Source organism: Euprymna scolopes, chromosome 9, assembly GCF_053919585.1.
Source record: "Euprymna scolopes isolate OS-2025 chromosome 9, ASM5391958v1, whole genome shotgun sequence".
Lineage (NCBI taxonomy): Eukaryota > Metazoa > Mollusca > Cephalopoda > Sepiida > Sepiolidae > Euprymna > Euprymna scolopes.
The window spans coordinates 30,172,076-30,187,476 of NC_136490.1; the positions used below are offsets into that span (position 1 = coordinate 30,172,076).

General features: G+C 39.6%; 1 protein-coding gene across 1 annotated transcript in view; it reads right to left on the bottom strand.

Moving 5' to 3' along the window:
- The window catches only part of LOC145284477 (uncharacterized), a 537,192-nt gene that overhangs the window by 41,770 nt on the left and 480,021 nt on the right, over positions 1–15,401 (bottom strand). The gene's annotated exons all lie outside the window — the stretch shown is intronic.

Below are 15,401 nucleotides of genomic sequence, written 5' to 3' on the forward strand. Positions count from 1 at the left end.
GAATTTGTTTATGTTGGACTTGAAGACATCCAGGTTGTAGTCAGGTGGGAAACAGGCAAACGGAAGAGAGTTCCACTGGCGTGCACTTCTAAGAAAGAAGCTTTGTTCATGGAATTTACGTTTTGGTTTTGGCACAGTTAAAGATTGGAGAGGGGGAAACCAGGGATTGGAGCTCAGACGAGCACTTGCCATGGAAGTAACAATAAAACAAAGACAGGCTCACAACGTCTCTTCTGTTGGAGAAGGGTTGCAGGGAAGAGAAAAGGGCATCCCCCGCTAAGCCACAAAGTCTATTTTGTACTCTGTCAAGGCAGGATAGGCTGTTTTTAGCAGCTCCTGCCCAAATGTGGCAGCAGTACTCCATCCTTGGACGTACTTGGCTTTTATATAGATAGAGAATTGCATCAGCAGTGAGATATCTTCTGGAGCAGTAGAAGGAGCCTACTATTTTTCCAGCGACCTTGGCAACAGATTTTATGTACATGTTCCATTTCAGGTCAGGAGTAAAGGTCAAGCCCAGAAGCTTATCAAAACATGGAGTCTCCCCTAGACAAGCGCCATCCATTTCAATTGATTCCAGATGGGGACCAGAGCATTGATGATGTAAAGATAGAAGCTTGGTTTTAGATGCATTAAAAGTAACCAGCCATCTCTTCCCCCATTGTACTGTGCGCTCAAGATCAGAGGAGAGAAACTCAGAGAACTTTGTCACTTACGGCCTTAAATGTGTTGCCATAGATGGTCGTGTCATCAGCATAGATGTCAATGAATGATTTAAGTATGTGTTTTGGGAGATTATTGATGTAGATCAGGAAGAGAGTTGGGCCCAGGATGGACCCCTGAGGGACTCCAGCATTAATACTAAGGGCCTCTGATTTCTGCCCATCAACCACTACTCTTTTGAGCCTGAAGACAAGGAAGCTGTTCCTAACATGGGGAAAGTGGGTGGTGGTTTTCACTTTTGAGAGGAAAATGATCCTCAATCAAAGGGGACCATATCTGCAGAGAAAAACCGGAAGTCAAAAAGACAATCTCGAGTCTAACTCACAAACCTTTCTGCAATACAACTGTATTTGATACAAATAAACTTCAGTCTATGTTTGCATTGTCCATCACGCTTCAATCATGAATATGCAACAGTCTTTGTTTTATTAGTGTTATGGAAAAATCTACACAAAACACCTATAGTTAGAATTGAAGTCAGATTTGAAGTTGGATGCTTTTTCCAAAGCCAAACTCTTACAGATTATTGGTTTTAGTGTTTTATTAATATGCATCGTCGAAGTGATTTACTAATCAAGCTGAATAGACATCACTTGACCAGGTCAGTCAGGTTTTCATCTTCCCAGGTTCATTCTTTTACAACATGCATCTGGTGCATTTCATGGAGGCAAATCTGATTGGGCAGAGTTGTACATCTCCCACTAAAATGAACTGTCAGCTGGTCAAAGAATGGTCATTGATTATTCACAACAACCATCTGAAGGTCGTTCCCTTATTCAACATCTTAAGAAAAAAAAAGAAGGAATTTAGACTGAAGCTTTTATCACACACATGTAAACAAAAATTTCATAAAAATCAAGTAATTGAAGGTGAATGAACATAAGAACAAAATGAAGCAAAATTTTAGATGTCCAAAGACATTGTTGTCTGGCTCAGGACAAATACCACTGACCTCAGGGAAACAAACAAATGGTCCTCCTGATGATCATCATGATGGAAATAGCGTTTCTTATTGATTTCAGCTTCTTTAGCAACTCCGTCCCAAATCACTCACTCAGAGGGATAATTAATTCCTAATATAATCCTCCCTACTTTTATACCCAAGTAGCACAAGCATATTATTGAAGACATGGATGATAATAATCATCAAGGAGGATTTAATTGAGCTCTCCGGTTCACACGTGGTTGGCCTTTGACTGTGGAATCACGATTAGTTCACCATGTCATACAACTTTGTTCAGGAATGCCATGCAAGGACTGTCAGGATTCAGGATGTAATGCAAGTTAAAGAAGTCAGCTCAATTCAACCAAGATAAACAACAACAGGGAGATGCCAGTAGCTAAGTGGTTAACGACACTGACTGGCAAAGTTCAACCCCAGTTTGTTATACAGAAATATTTTCAACTAGGGATGCTGGCAACCTTTATGTGATTCTTCCCATAACTACCTGTTTTTTTTTAGAAAGAATTCTAACTCGAAACCTATCAGGAAAACGAATGCTAACAATAATGATCTGATTCATTCAAAACAACAATCAATCCTTAACATAGACAATCAACACAAATAACTACCATATGACAGGGTTCGTACAGATTTTCAATGTTCATTTTCAAGGACCTTTCACAGCTTTTCAAAGCCTTCAAAAGTTTTCCAAACAAAATTTAATATAAAAACAATGATATAATAAACACAAAAAATTAATTGACAAGAAAAGTCATTTTCATTTACACAGAAAACAATATGCCTGTCGACAATCATATTTACATTCACTGACCAACTTATATTTGTCCAATCAAGCACGATTAAATGTTATTTTTCCCCATTGTAGATTGGGTCATTGTACTTTTAAATTTCTGGTATTGTGGATACAAGAGTTATGTCCCTTTATCACGAAACAACCCGATGCTATTATATGGAAAACATCATTTAATTTCGTGATAAAGAGATCCACCATAATAGGATCTAATTTCAGAACAATGTATTTCAATTTTATTTACATTATTTAAAAAATAATTTAATGGTATTTTATTAATACTTAAAAAATAGTTTAATAGTATTTTTCTCTATTTTTAAAATTGCAATATAAATTTTTACTGGACATAAAAAATACGATTTTCAAGGCCTTTTCCATATTTTCAAAGATTTTTCAAGGTAACAATAGTAATAAGTCCTTTTCAAGACAAGAGTTAAAATTCAAGGACTTCCTAGACTTGTGTAAACCCTGCATGCAGTAGATGAGAAGTAAACAAGGTATGAACCGTCAGATTGGTCATGGCCACATACAATATTCGAACCAAGTAATTACAGTGCTCAATGCTAATGAATAGAGCATTCTTGCAATAACTCCAGTAAAACCTTCTCTTATTCTCCACAAGACATGATTTCAACAAATAAAACCAGTAGACAACCAGTGACCACTGGATTATATGTCAGCTTTGTAGCATATCAAGCTGTTTAAGATCATTTATTGCCAAAACACAATATCTGTTGTAAACAATTCATTATATATATATATATATATATATATATATATATATATATATATATATATATATATGTTGGTGCAAAAACAATGTCGTTTTCTCACATGTTACTTTTATATATGATTTCTGGATTAATTCATTCATATATATAGAAATGTTATATATCATTTTTTTGCTCTATCGAATCATGTTATTCATTACCGTTCTCAATCTTTTCATTCATTTTTTTGCAGGTTTTTCAACAGCATGGGCAAAATTAAAATCTGCACGATTTTCTTGTTCCAATTCAAACTAAGTCGAAAAGCTGCCGAGACAGCTTGTGATATCAATGATGCATTTGGCCCATGAACCACTAATGAACGTGTGGCATAACGGTGGTTCAAGAAATTTCACAATGCTGATGAGAGCCTTGAAGATGAAGATGGTTGCAGCTGGCCGACTGTGGTTGATAATGAACATATGAACGCCTTAACTGAAGCCAATCCTTGCAAAACCACACGAGAAGTAGCTGTTGAACTTGAGATCGACCCCTCAACAGTAATTCGCCATTTAAAGCAAATAGGAAAGTCAAAAAAGTTGGATAAATGAGTGCCGCATGAATTGAACGATAATCAAAAAAATTGTCATTTTGAGGTGTCTTCTATCCTCTTGCGCAACAAAAACGACCCATTTCTCAAGCGGATTGTGATAAGTGAATCTTCTACGACAACTGGTGACGTTCGACACAGTGGTTGGATGCTGAAGAAGCTCCACAACACTTCCCGAAATTGCACCAAAAAAAGGTTATGGTGACTGTTTGGTAGTCTGCTGCTGGTCTCATCCATCACAGTTTCTTGAATCCAAGCGAAACAATTACGGCGGAGAAGTACTGCCAACAAATTGACAAAATGCACCAGAAGCACAACATATGTGGCCGAGATTGGTCAATATGAAGGGACCAATTCTCATCCATGACAACGCTCGCATGCATGTTGCTCAACTGACACTGCAGAAGCTAAACAAATTGGGCTATGAGACTGCCTCATCCACCATATTCACCAGACCTCAAGCATCTCAACAACTTCCTGCGGCAAAAAAAGCTTCAAAAGCCGAGATGATGCCAAATCGGCCTTCAATGACTTCATCACTTCCAGAATACCGGATTTCTATGCTGATGCGATAAATAAACTTGTTTCTTGTTGGCAAAAATGTGTCGATTCTAATGCTTCTTATTTCGATAAAGTTTATTATGAAAAGAGTTATGATTTTTTGAACTTGAACATCAAAATACATTATTCTTGCACCAACCTAATATACTAAATGCTTGATTTTGCACCAATTTAATACCAAACTGTACATATTTTCACGCTACCTGGTCATGTTTTTACTTGCAGTTAAAAAAGAAAAAAAATCGTTAACTATGCCGTTTGTCATATTGTTCGGATCCTTCAGACTATTGTTCTCATCTTTAGTATTATCACTGACTGATGGTAAAACCCGCATCTAAGAATACCTGGATACACCATATAAGAAAGAAATTAACGAGGCCAAATCTTGCCAAATAAAGAAATTGGAAAATCTCAACGCTAAGGACGTAGTACTTCTATGTCCACAATAACAATCAAGATAAGGACAGTGATCTGAAGAATGCAAATACGAATAATCAATCCTCATCTAAAAACATTTTTTTTTGTTTTCAAAATATTTATGTGGTTCCAAGGGGAAGCAACTCTGTGTTGACAAATACAGATTTATGTATACTTTTTTGTTTTTGTTTTTAAATGGGATTTCTTTTAAAATAACTCTGACCTATTCAAACTTTTTGATTACTCTTTAATTTGACAAATTAAACATGAAAACAGAAATACGACTTTTGGTTGTAAAAGATTAGAAAAAAAAAGGTGTTGACAGTTAATACCACAATTTGAAAACAAAATATTTGAATGACGCTTCATTTAAAAGCAGAATGTGTCCAACAGAGATGGTGAAAGAAACTCGTTCAGCCAGCTGCACAACACGTATGTACAGTGAGGAACTTTGCTCCGGGATGTTTAGAAGGTGGAATCGGTGGCTTTGAAGAATCATCATTAAAGCAAAAGGCAGATAACACTTTCGCTTCTCCATCTCACCAAGGTTAATGGAGTGACTTTCGAAGGGTCTTTTGTTTTCGCTTTCAATTATGTTTTGCCTCTGCTGGTGGAACTGGGTGATTATCTCTTTCAACCCTGTCAGTGTCGTCATTACTAAAATGTTTGCTGTAAGACTCGGCTGAATGAGACAAACAAATCAAGATAAATGAGGTGTAGATGGCAGAAAGCGTTAATAGTGAGGAGGGAAATGGAATCGGCAAGCGCAATTCAAATTTCAGATTAGATAGATTGCATTGATTTAATATCTAGAGCCTTTATTCTTACTTGGATCGTAACCCATTACAATAGTTTGATTCTAGAAAACGGCTAAAATTTAAGGCTTCAGCTTATGTTATAGAGCTTTTTTTTTTCTTCTCAGATTACTATAAAACCTCACATATGTCAATATATTTTTGCAACCATAAAAATACACTTGTTGGAGGTGATCTATAGAATTTAGTTTTACCAGTAGTTTTAAAATAAATAAACATTCATCATTTTGCAATTAGTATTACCACCAGAAAATTAAGTTAAGAAAAATAAACAATTGAAAGAATCGTTTTTGGCATCAGAAAATAGTGACATTTTTTTTCTGATTCCAATATCCTTTAACGTTCCGATCTGATCAATCATCCCAACAGATATATATATATATATATATATATATATATATATATATATATATATATATATATATATATATGTCAAATTTTCTGTTATTGATTTTTTTAGCAATAATTAAATATTCACTCTTAACATCTCCTACCTAGATCAGGGAATTGGTTTTCCCTAAAAAATCGCCCATATTTTATGGACGTAAACAAATAAATATATATATTTCTTTTGTTTTACACTTTTTTAAACAGGACTATGTGCACATGTCTTGCTGTTTTACAGCTCATCAGCGTAGCTTGACTGAGCTAGGGATCAAACCTCAAACCATAGGTTCTATGGTCGAGTGCATATAGTGTTATGCTACAGGCCCCTGTTGATATTATTTGCTATTTTTTATCACTTAAATTATATCGATTTAAAAAAAAAAAAAAACTGTTCTAGAGTTTTTCTTGTTTTTTTTGGGGGGGGAGGAATTAAAGAGGATAGAAGCTGATTAAAATAAATGGAAATTGTCAGAAGTCATCTTTTATAAAAAAAAATTAATTATTCAAGACATAATTAGGATATTTTAGGAGAGAAGGCTGAAGAAATTTTTTTTTGTCCCACCAGGATTCTTTAGTGTTTAAGGTACCGTGTTTAATCTTCTATAATAATAGCCGTGCTTATGGATTTATATATATATATACATATAGTCTTTGAAGTTTTCAACCTTTAAAACTATACAAAAAAATATTTTTTATCATTCGTTAGAAAACCATCCAGTCAGTAAGTTATTTAATCAACTGCAATCACTGCATCAACTCGCTCTCGAATTTACTATAGTACCAATAATTTATTTTTCAAGGGATCATCAGTTGTTTACCATGAAACACTGTTTCGGGGATTTAAAAACAAAACAGTATATTACATCATGGCTCCCCAGCAGTGTTGATCAAACACCACCACCCTCAATCTTAGGAAGAAGACATGTTACAAACATTTGATCCAATTTCCTGTTCTTAATTGCAGTTACTAACCTTTTCATACTTAAAATGAATTTCTTACCTGTGTGATTCATCAATTTCCACATTTAAAATGGATATATTTTTTAATTTATCAGTCTTGTATTTATAAGATTACGGATTAATCCATTTAACTACTTATCACCCCCACTATGATTAGTATTTAGTATATTTACATTTTTATTTATTTAAAATTAGATATATAAAGGTTAAAAATATTTTTACATATATAAATTTTTTTTTTTATATTATTATAATTTTATTATATGTAATTATAAATACATTTTGTACATTGCTAATATAGCTTTGGATTTCCTTTATTAATATAGTCTGGTTTATCTTAAACGATTCAAAAGCATCAGGATATCGAACAAATGCTTTATTTAACTATATATATATATATATATATATATATATATATATATATATATATATATATATGAGAGAGAGATTACAGAAAAAAAGCATGCAAGTCTAAAAGCACTGATAAACAACCATAGTCTATGTAGAGACATGCAAAGTAATAAAAAATTGTATGGCTACGAAATCAATTTCGAAAAAGGCGACTGACAAAGATATTAATGTCAGAAGTAATTTCACAAATGTAAATCATTCGAAAACATTTCAAGAACGTGGGAACAAGTAATGACACAATGTGAAAATTAGTCAGATCTACCAAATGCTATCAGGAATAATATTAAAATGTTTTTGATTTTCTTGGGGTCAGTGACAGAAATGGGAAAGGTGGAATACGGAAAAGAAAAGTGTTCATTGATGCAAAAATTACAATGATAAACTGTTTTTTCTTTCTTTAATTTGGAAGCACAAATAAACAGTAATATTTGATTATTTAATTTTAAAGCTTTTCAATTTGAAAGGTCATCAAACTGATTTCTTCTTAGCAGTATGATTTGGTTGGTTGGTTGTTTTTGTTTTACGGCACATCAACCCTTTTCAGGTTATTTAGTGCCGAATCCAAAGATTTTGAAGAAAGATTTTTTAATAGAACATATTTGTTGTTTTCAAGTCGGTTTCTATTTAACCCATAGTTGGGACCCTAACAGGTACTACCACTCCGGGTCAGAGCGATCCTGGGAGCAACGGCAATTACAGGGTGGCTCCACACTCCCCAAAGCCTGCAAGCTGGAGCCTCACCACTGGATATAGTTTATGGTCATATCCAGGACTGGGTATGATTTGGTCGTTTTGCTTTACGCCATATCAACCCTTTTTGGGTTTAAGGTATTTATTTGCTTCCCCACGAAAGCAAATTAGGCACAAGGCTGTTTTTAATGTGGGGGAAAACCAGCTCCCCTAAAAGTAGAGTAAAAAGGGGGCACTCTAGTTGTGACCAAAAATAATAATTGTCCCAGTATACAGGGTTTCCTCTCCATTGACTGGTACAAATTATCTTAAGTGCAGCATCTGCAGAACAGATGCTACACTTTGATCCCAGCCCGAAGGCCAAAACAGTAATTTTGGAAAAGATTTGCATACTTCAAATTCTTTCTATCTTCAAATATTTATGACACAGCAGAACATGATTGTGTTTTGGAAAGGGAAAGGATAAAAATCAGTAACATCAATGTTTCGTGCAGTTTTGGTCAGGAAACTGTAACGTGCATCCAGGAGATAAGCGCCCGCGTGTTTGCGTGTTGTGTGGGTACGTGGGAGAGACGGATGAGGGGAAAAAGACTTACCTCGAGACCAGCTCAGCGTTACCGACCAAAAATAGAAAAGAGGGACCAAGATGGCGACCGCCGTCTTTTGTAAAGTATGATGTCTCGCAAAGTCACACGAATTCTCGGAATATGCAAATTTAGCCGGCCTAGAACGACGATAAAAGCGGGTGAGGGGAAAGACGTGGGGAGTGACGATTGAGTTGGCTGGGGAATCGTGTGGCTGTTGCTTCTTGTGCCGTGTTGAGGATATCTTACCGTGTTAAAGAGAGAGTCGGGCGCCATCTTTAATTTTTCCTTACATTTTTTTTTCTTACAAGCTATCTCGGCCATTTGGCCTCTAGGACTATGACCGAGTCGAAATTTGACTTAAAGCTCATACCCGAGTTTGACGGGTCCACGTCCATCGTCGACTGGGTTGAAAGGGTCGAGCTGACGTGCGACCTTTGTGAGGTGAAAAGGGTACACACTGTAATTCCCCTGAGATTGGCTGGGGGTGCCTTGAGTGTATATCAGCAACTCAGTGCTGCCGAAAAGGGAGATGTCACCGCAATTAAAGCTGCGCTGTACAAGGCATTTGCCATGGATCCTTGTACAGCCTATGAAAAATTTGCTTCCCGAAAACTTCTACCGGAAGAAAGCGTGGACGTTTTCTTCGCTGAGTTAAAGAAACTCGCAGTTCTGTTCGGTGGAGGGGTGTCGGAGCGGACGCTCGCGTACGCGTTTGTGGCGGGCCTTCCCACTCGGGTGAAGCAGCTACTGAGAGCCTCAACCAGCGTTTCAACAACGACCATGGAACACTTGATGGAACGTGCTCGAGCCATCATCAAAGATGAGGAGGACCTGGGGAAACCAGTTGTGATGGCGACACAGACAGGCCAGATTGGCGCTCGGGAGATTCCGAATCAAAACCCTGCAAGCAATGGGAAATGTTTTCGCTGCGGCCGACGCGGACATTTTGCAAGGAATTGCACCAACAGGGGGCGTGTGCGCTGTTTTAAGTGTGGCGGTTTGGGGCATCTAGCCCAAAACTGTGCGGGAAACGTATCAGGGGAGAAGACGTCAGCGCCGCCCTGCTCCCCGAGCAAAATTTGAACAAGGCGCAACCAGTAATAACCGTCTACGTAAACAGGATACCCTGCTCAGCACTTCTCAACTCAGGCTGTTCGCATACTATAGTGAGCACCAGGCTGTGTCCAAGTTGGACTAAGAGGAAGATCAAAGTCACCACGATAGGAGGCGAGACCCAGACATGCTGTGGAGCTGTAACTGTCAAGATCTACACAGACACCGGTGCAGCCACTAAGATCAATGTGCTCGTGACCCAAGGAAATCTCCTGGGGTTTGACCTGTTGCTCGGATACGATGCCATCAAGGCGCTGGGGGGAGTCGCAATTCATCGGGATGGAAAGGTGCGATTCTTAGAGGCCCCAGTGTGTGCAGCGCTCCATATCGATCGGCCGGATTTTACAGTGGACTACGACTCGCGCAAGAGGGCCTGGATTGCATCTTGGAAGTGGACCGAGGGAATGGCACCGACTAAACTCAAGAATGGGGTTGCAGAGTACCCTATACCCAGTGAGGCCCGAGCAGAATACGAAAGGGAACTAAAGGCGTGGATCCAAGATGGCTGGTTAATCCCCTACCCTGAGGACAAGCTTGGGCCTCCGAAGGGTCTAATACCCTTGATGGCAGTAGTCCAGCATAACAAGTCGAAAGTACGGCCCGTGCTGGACTATAGGGAGCTTAACAAGCATATTGAAGCCTACACTGCCGATGCTGACGTATGCGCCAGTAAGTTGAGGGAATGGCGTCAGAAAGGCACTAATGTCTCAATATTGGATTTACGAAAAGCCTATTTACAGGTGCGAGTTGATGAGACGTTGTGGCCGTTCCAGACAGTTTGGTTCCAGGGGCAGAGGTACTGCCTTACACGCCTTGGCTTCGGCCTAAATGTGGCACCACAGATCATGAAGACTATTGTCAACACAGTATTGTCCCAAGAAAAGCCCATGAGGGACTCAACGTCAGCTTACATTGATGACGTATACGTCAATGAAGATGTACAGCCTGCGTCGTGTGTCAAAGAAAAGTTGGCTCAGTTTGGTCTGGAATGCAAGAATCCCGAACGTTTAAGGGAAGGAGCACGTGTATTGGGATTGGATGTTTATGAAGAGGATGGCACCCTACAATGGAGGCGTGGCAGTGAAATTCCAAGCATCCCCAACCTCGTTACAAGGCGGACCGTTTTTTCTTGGTGTGGAAAACTTGTTGGTCACTTACCGGTCTGTGGCTGGCTCCGCGCAGCTGTTGGTGTGATTAAACGCAGAGCAAATTTAACAACCACGGGTTGGGATGACATATCCGATGATGTCCTACTAACTCTGATGATTAAAGAGACACTGGAGAGAGTGAACAAGAAGGACCCTGCCTGTGGGCGGTGGTGTGTTAACGGAGACAACGTAGGTGTGTGGGTTGATGCCAGTTCTTTGGCGTTGGGAGTATCGTTGGAGCAAGGAGGAAACGTGTAACAGATTCTCAGCATATCAACCTGGCAGAGCTGGACGCTGTTGTAAAGGGGGTAAATCTGGCCCTGCAGTGGCAGTCTAAGAAGTTGACCTTGTACACAGATTCTCTCTGTGTCTACCACTGGGTGTCTGACACACTTTCAGGACGGACACGAATCCGTACCAAGGCAGCAAGCGAAATGTTAATACGGAGAAGGCTAGACACGCTAAAAAACCTGGTATCTGAGTATGGGCTATCACTGAGCGTCACTCTGGTGCCATCACATTGTAATCGTGCTGACCAACTGACCCGTGTACCTCACAAATGGTATGAAGCTGCGAAGATGGGAATGGAGATTACTGCTCGATCTTGTGCAGTTGCAATCGACCCATGTCAAATACAAAAAATTCATGCACAGAGCGGACATCCGGGTATCAAGAGGACCCTTTATTTTGTGAGGCGTGCATACCCAGCAGTGACCAAGATGGATGTCAGACAGATCGTCAGAAATTGTGAGGCTTGCCAGTCTATTGATCCTGCACCAGAGCGATGGCAGAAGGGTCGCTTGGAAGTTGAGAGTGTGTGGCAGCGGCTGGCCATGGATATTACCCATTACAGTGGCAAGCCCTTTCTAACTCTCATTGATTGCGGGCCTACGAGATTTGCGGTGTGGCGGCAGATGACCAGACAGGATTCAGCAAATGTTGTTCGCCACCTATCATCCATTTTTTTTGAGCGAGGTGCGCCGGAAGAGCTCCTGACTGACAATGATGCAGCGTTTTGTAGCCAGCAAGTCCGGCAGTTGTTAGATGAGTGGGGCGTCCATCTACGGTTGCGATGTGCGCATGTGCCATCAGGAAATGGCATTGCTGAAAGAAGCCATCGCAGCATCAAGAGAATTGCTGCCAGGAAGCGATGTACTATTGCGGAAGCAACATATTGGTACAACATTACGCCAAAGGACGGGACGTCCCCTTCAACCGCACATGCGAATGCTATTTACACGTACCGAGTCGGAGTGAAGGGAATCAACACTACGCAGCCAACCGACAAGGGAACATATAACAGATATGAAGTGGGAGATCCAGTGTGGGTGCGGCCTCCAGGAAATCGGTGCACCGACAAGTTTAAGCGAGGACACATATCTGGAGTGATTAGCCAGCAGTCTGTTTTGGTCGATGGAACCCCACGACATGTGCGAGATCTTCGCCCAGCTACCGAGGTGCGTCATACAACTACAGAAGAAAGCAGTGAAGCGTCTAGCGATGAGCTGCCGATGCACGGATTCAGTGAGCCCCTTCCAGAGACTGATAGCGATACTTCATCTGATGAGGCGGAACCAGATCCAGAGCCCGAATCTGAAACAGTGAATGTACCTCTTCGCAGAAGCACACGCACTAAAAGGCCACCCCCCCAGTGCTCTCTATGTGATCATCAGATCAGGGGGGAGTGTAACGTGCATCCAGGAGATAAGCGCCCGCGTGTTTGCGTGTTGTGTGGGTACGTGGGAGAGACGGATGAGGGGAAAAAGACTTACCTCGAGACCAGCTCAGCGTTACCGACCAAAAATAGAAAAGAGGGACCAAGATGGCGACCGCCGTCTTTTGTAAAGTATGATGTCTCGCAAAGTCACACGAATTCTCGGAATATGCAAATTTAGCCGGCCTAGAACGACGATAAAAGCGGGTGAGGGGAAAGACGTGGGGAGTGACGATTGAGTTGGCTGGAGAATCGTGTGGCTGTTGCTTCTTGTGCCGTGTTGAGGATATCTTACCGTGTTAAAGAGAGAGTCGGGCGCCATCTTTAATTTTTCCTTACATTTTTTTTTTCTTACAGAAACCAGTATTCTTCATTCAACTTGATCTGATAACACCGGATTTCAATGTGAAATTGGGGTGGGGGAGCAAGGGAGAAAATGAGAGAGAGCTTGTAAGAGAGGTGAACAAGGTAGAGAGAGAGCATGAGGAAACAAAGAGTACTAGATGGAGTTTGGAGTAAGGAGTAATAAGATCAAAGGTAGTGGGGGGATGAAGCAGATAATGTCAAGAAAGAGAGAGCGAAGTGTAGTGATCAGTATTAGGGAGAAACATGTCCGAGAATGATAGAGATAGCATTGAGAGAGTAAGGAGTATCAGAAGAAGGCAAGGCGACGTCAGAAAGCTGGATGAGAGGAGCAGAGAGTAGCAAGAAATAACAAGGCCATAACAGGGAAGAGTAAGAAAGAATTAGGAATTTTTAGTGTTTAATTAAGGATGACTATTAAAAAGTAACTTAATGACCACCTGCAAATATAAAAAGGTTTATTGATAAGAACATAGGAATATTTAGTTGCACAAAATAATTGTACCAGTTTTTGGAGTACCGGTTAACTGCCCCAAACCGGCCTAAATGGAATAGTCGACTGCTCTTTGCACCAAGAAGAGAGCATAATTATATAAGGGAAGAGCAAAAACTGTCAGACAGAGATAAGGCCGGAGAGAGAGAGAGAGAGAGAGAGAGAGAGAGAGAGAGAGAGAGAGAGGGGGGCAAGGATCTGAGGGTTACAATGTGTAAGTGAGAAATGGTAGAAGAAACTAAGAAATATCAGTGGGTAAAAATGCAGTTAAAAATGTTAGGAAGCGTATAGTGGTGGCTGAAGAGATGACAATAGAGAAGCAAGGTATGGTATAGCATAATGCACAGTAGGAATATTAGTGAGTAGAAAGAGACTGAACATATGCAATTCAAAAGGAATAAATGAGTCAGAGAGATAAAACTGATGTCAATAATTTGCAATTGTATTTCACGGTCGCCCACACTGGAAATTAAAACTTCAACCTGCAGGAGAATGTCACGGACAGTTCTAGTACATCAACCGAAATATTGTGAAAATGATCCTCAAGATGAGAACAGTAGTCCGAAGATTCCAAATAATATAAATATTTTCGTTGTTAAAAGCATTTCTGTCATGACAGTGTTCGAAATCGCAATTTTTTTTTCTAAACATGCAGATTAAATTGAAGTGCAGTTAGTTTCTCCAAAGAACCACAAATTGTTGATGAGTTTGTTTATTGCAAGCATTAAATGGAGTCGTCAGTTGCATTCGATAAGGCAGACTGATGGTATGCATGTTGGACACCAACATAACTAGCTTGAAACCCTTTCAAACACGTTGATTTATCACCGTCAACGAAGTCATTGGCAAATAGAAACCAAAGCAGTGTGCAATGTAGCGATGCTAAGTTTTGTTTACTCAAGGGTCGGGGGTTCGGGTGGAGTTTGAGTGTAGTGGTTTGGGATAGTATTTCGGAACAAACAATGACTGATTGCCGAGTTGTTTGCAGAAAGTCACTTTGATTCTTCCCCTTGCATAGCATGAAATAATGTGTTCAAGGCGAGAGCAGCACTGGATGGAGAGAGAGAGATGGAAAGTATTTTGAAACAGTTAATGACATTATCAAAATATAGAATTAACATTTTTTTTAATCTTTTGAAACCAACAGCGTGAGCGCATATAAATAAGGCATGCTTTAAAATTACATTTTTATCGAAATTGCTCTAGACAAAGAATGAAGCAACTTAATGGAAGGAACTAAAAAAATAAATGACAATTTTTCCCACTTTACCAGAAGCATCGCTGATAGAATGTAAAGATGTAAAGGACGAAATGTAGAAAGCAAAAGTTATGAGCTCAGTTTCTGCTCTCCATCTAAAGGAAGCTATCATAATTTTGTACAAAAAAAATGGCTGCAACTATTTTGAGGGGAGGCGGGGAGGAGAAATTATAAAAATATGAAGTTACATGATAGTCTACAACTATGTTCACAGATTAATCCCCCCACCAAAAACAAACACACTCAGGATCCTAAAAGGATTTGACTCAAGCAGTCGAGATAGAGAGAATGTCTAAGAGGATGTAACATGTTTTTGACCAAGATTCTTGATTGTGGTTGTAGGTAGTCGAGTGCTTGCTGTAGGTGTTTTGCAGAGAGTGGCATATATTGAAACGACGACGAGCACTTACGAGGAAAATAGCGATAGAGCAGCAAGAGACTTGCAACGTCTCTTCTGCGAGAACTGGCTACTAGTTGGGAGAAGGGAAAAAACGAAAGTGCTATTAACTCCTTCACATAAACGCCACACATAAATTAAATAAGGTAAACGTGTACACACATAATTCCTTTTCTTTGTTTTAATAAAAAAAAAAGAAAACAAAAGAAATTAACTGTCTAAACTGAGACTCATTAATGAAAACAATCTTTCATATCTTGTAGCTTTTAAATTGAGAAATATGTTTTGTTGAT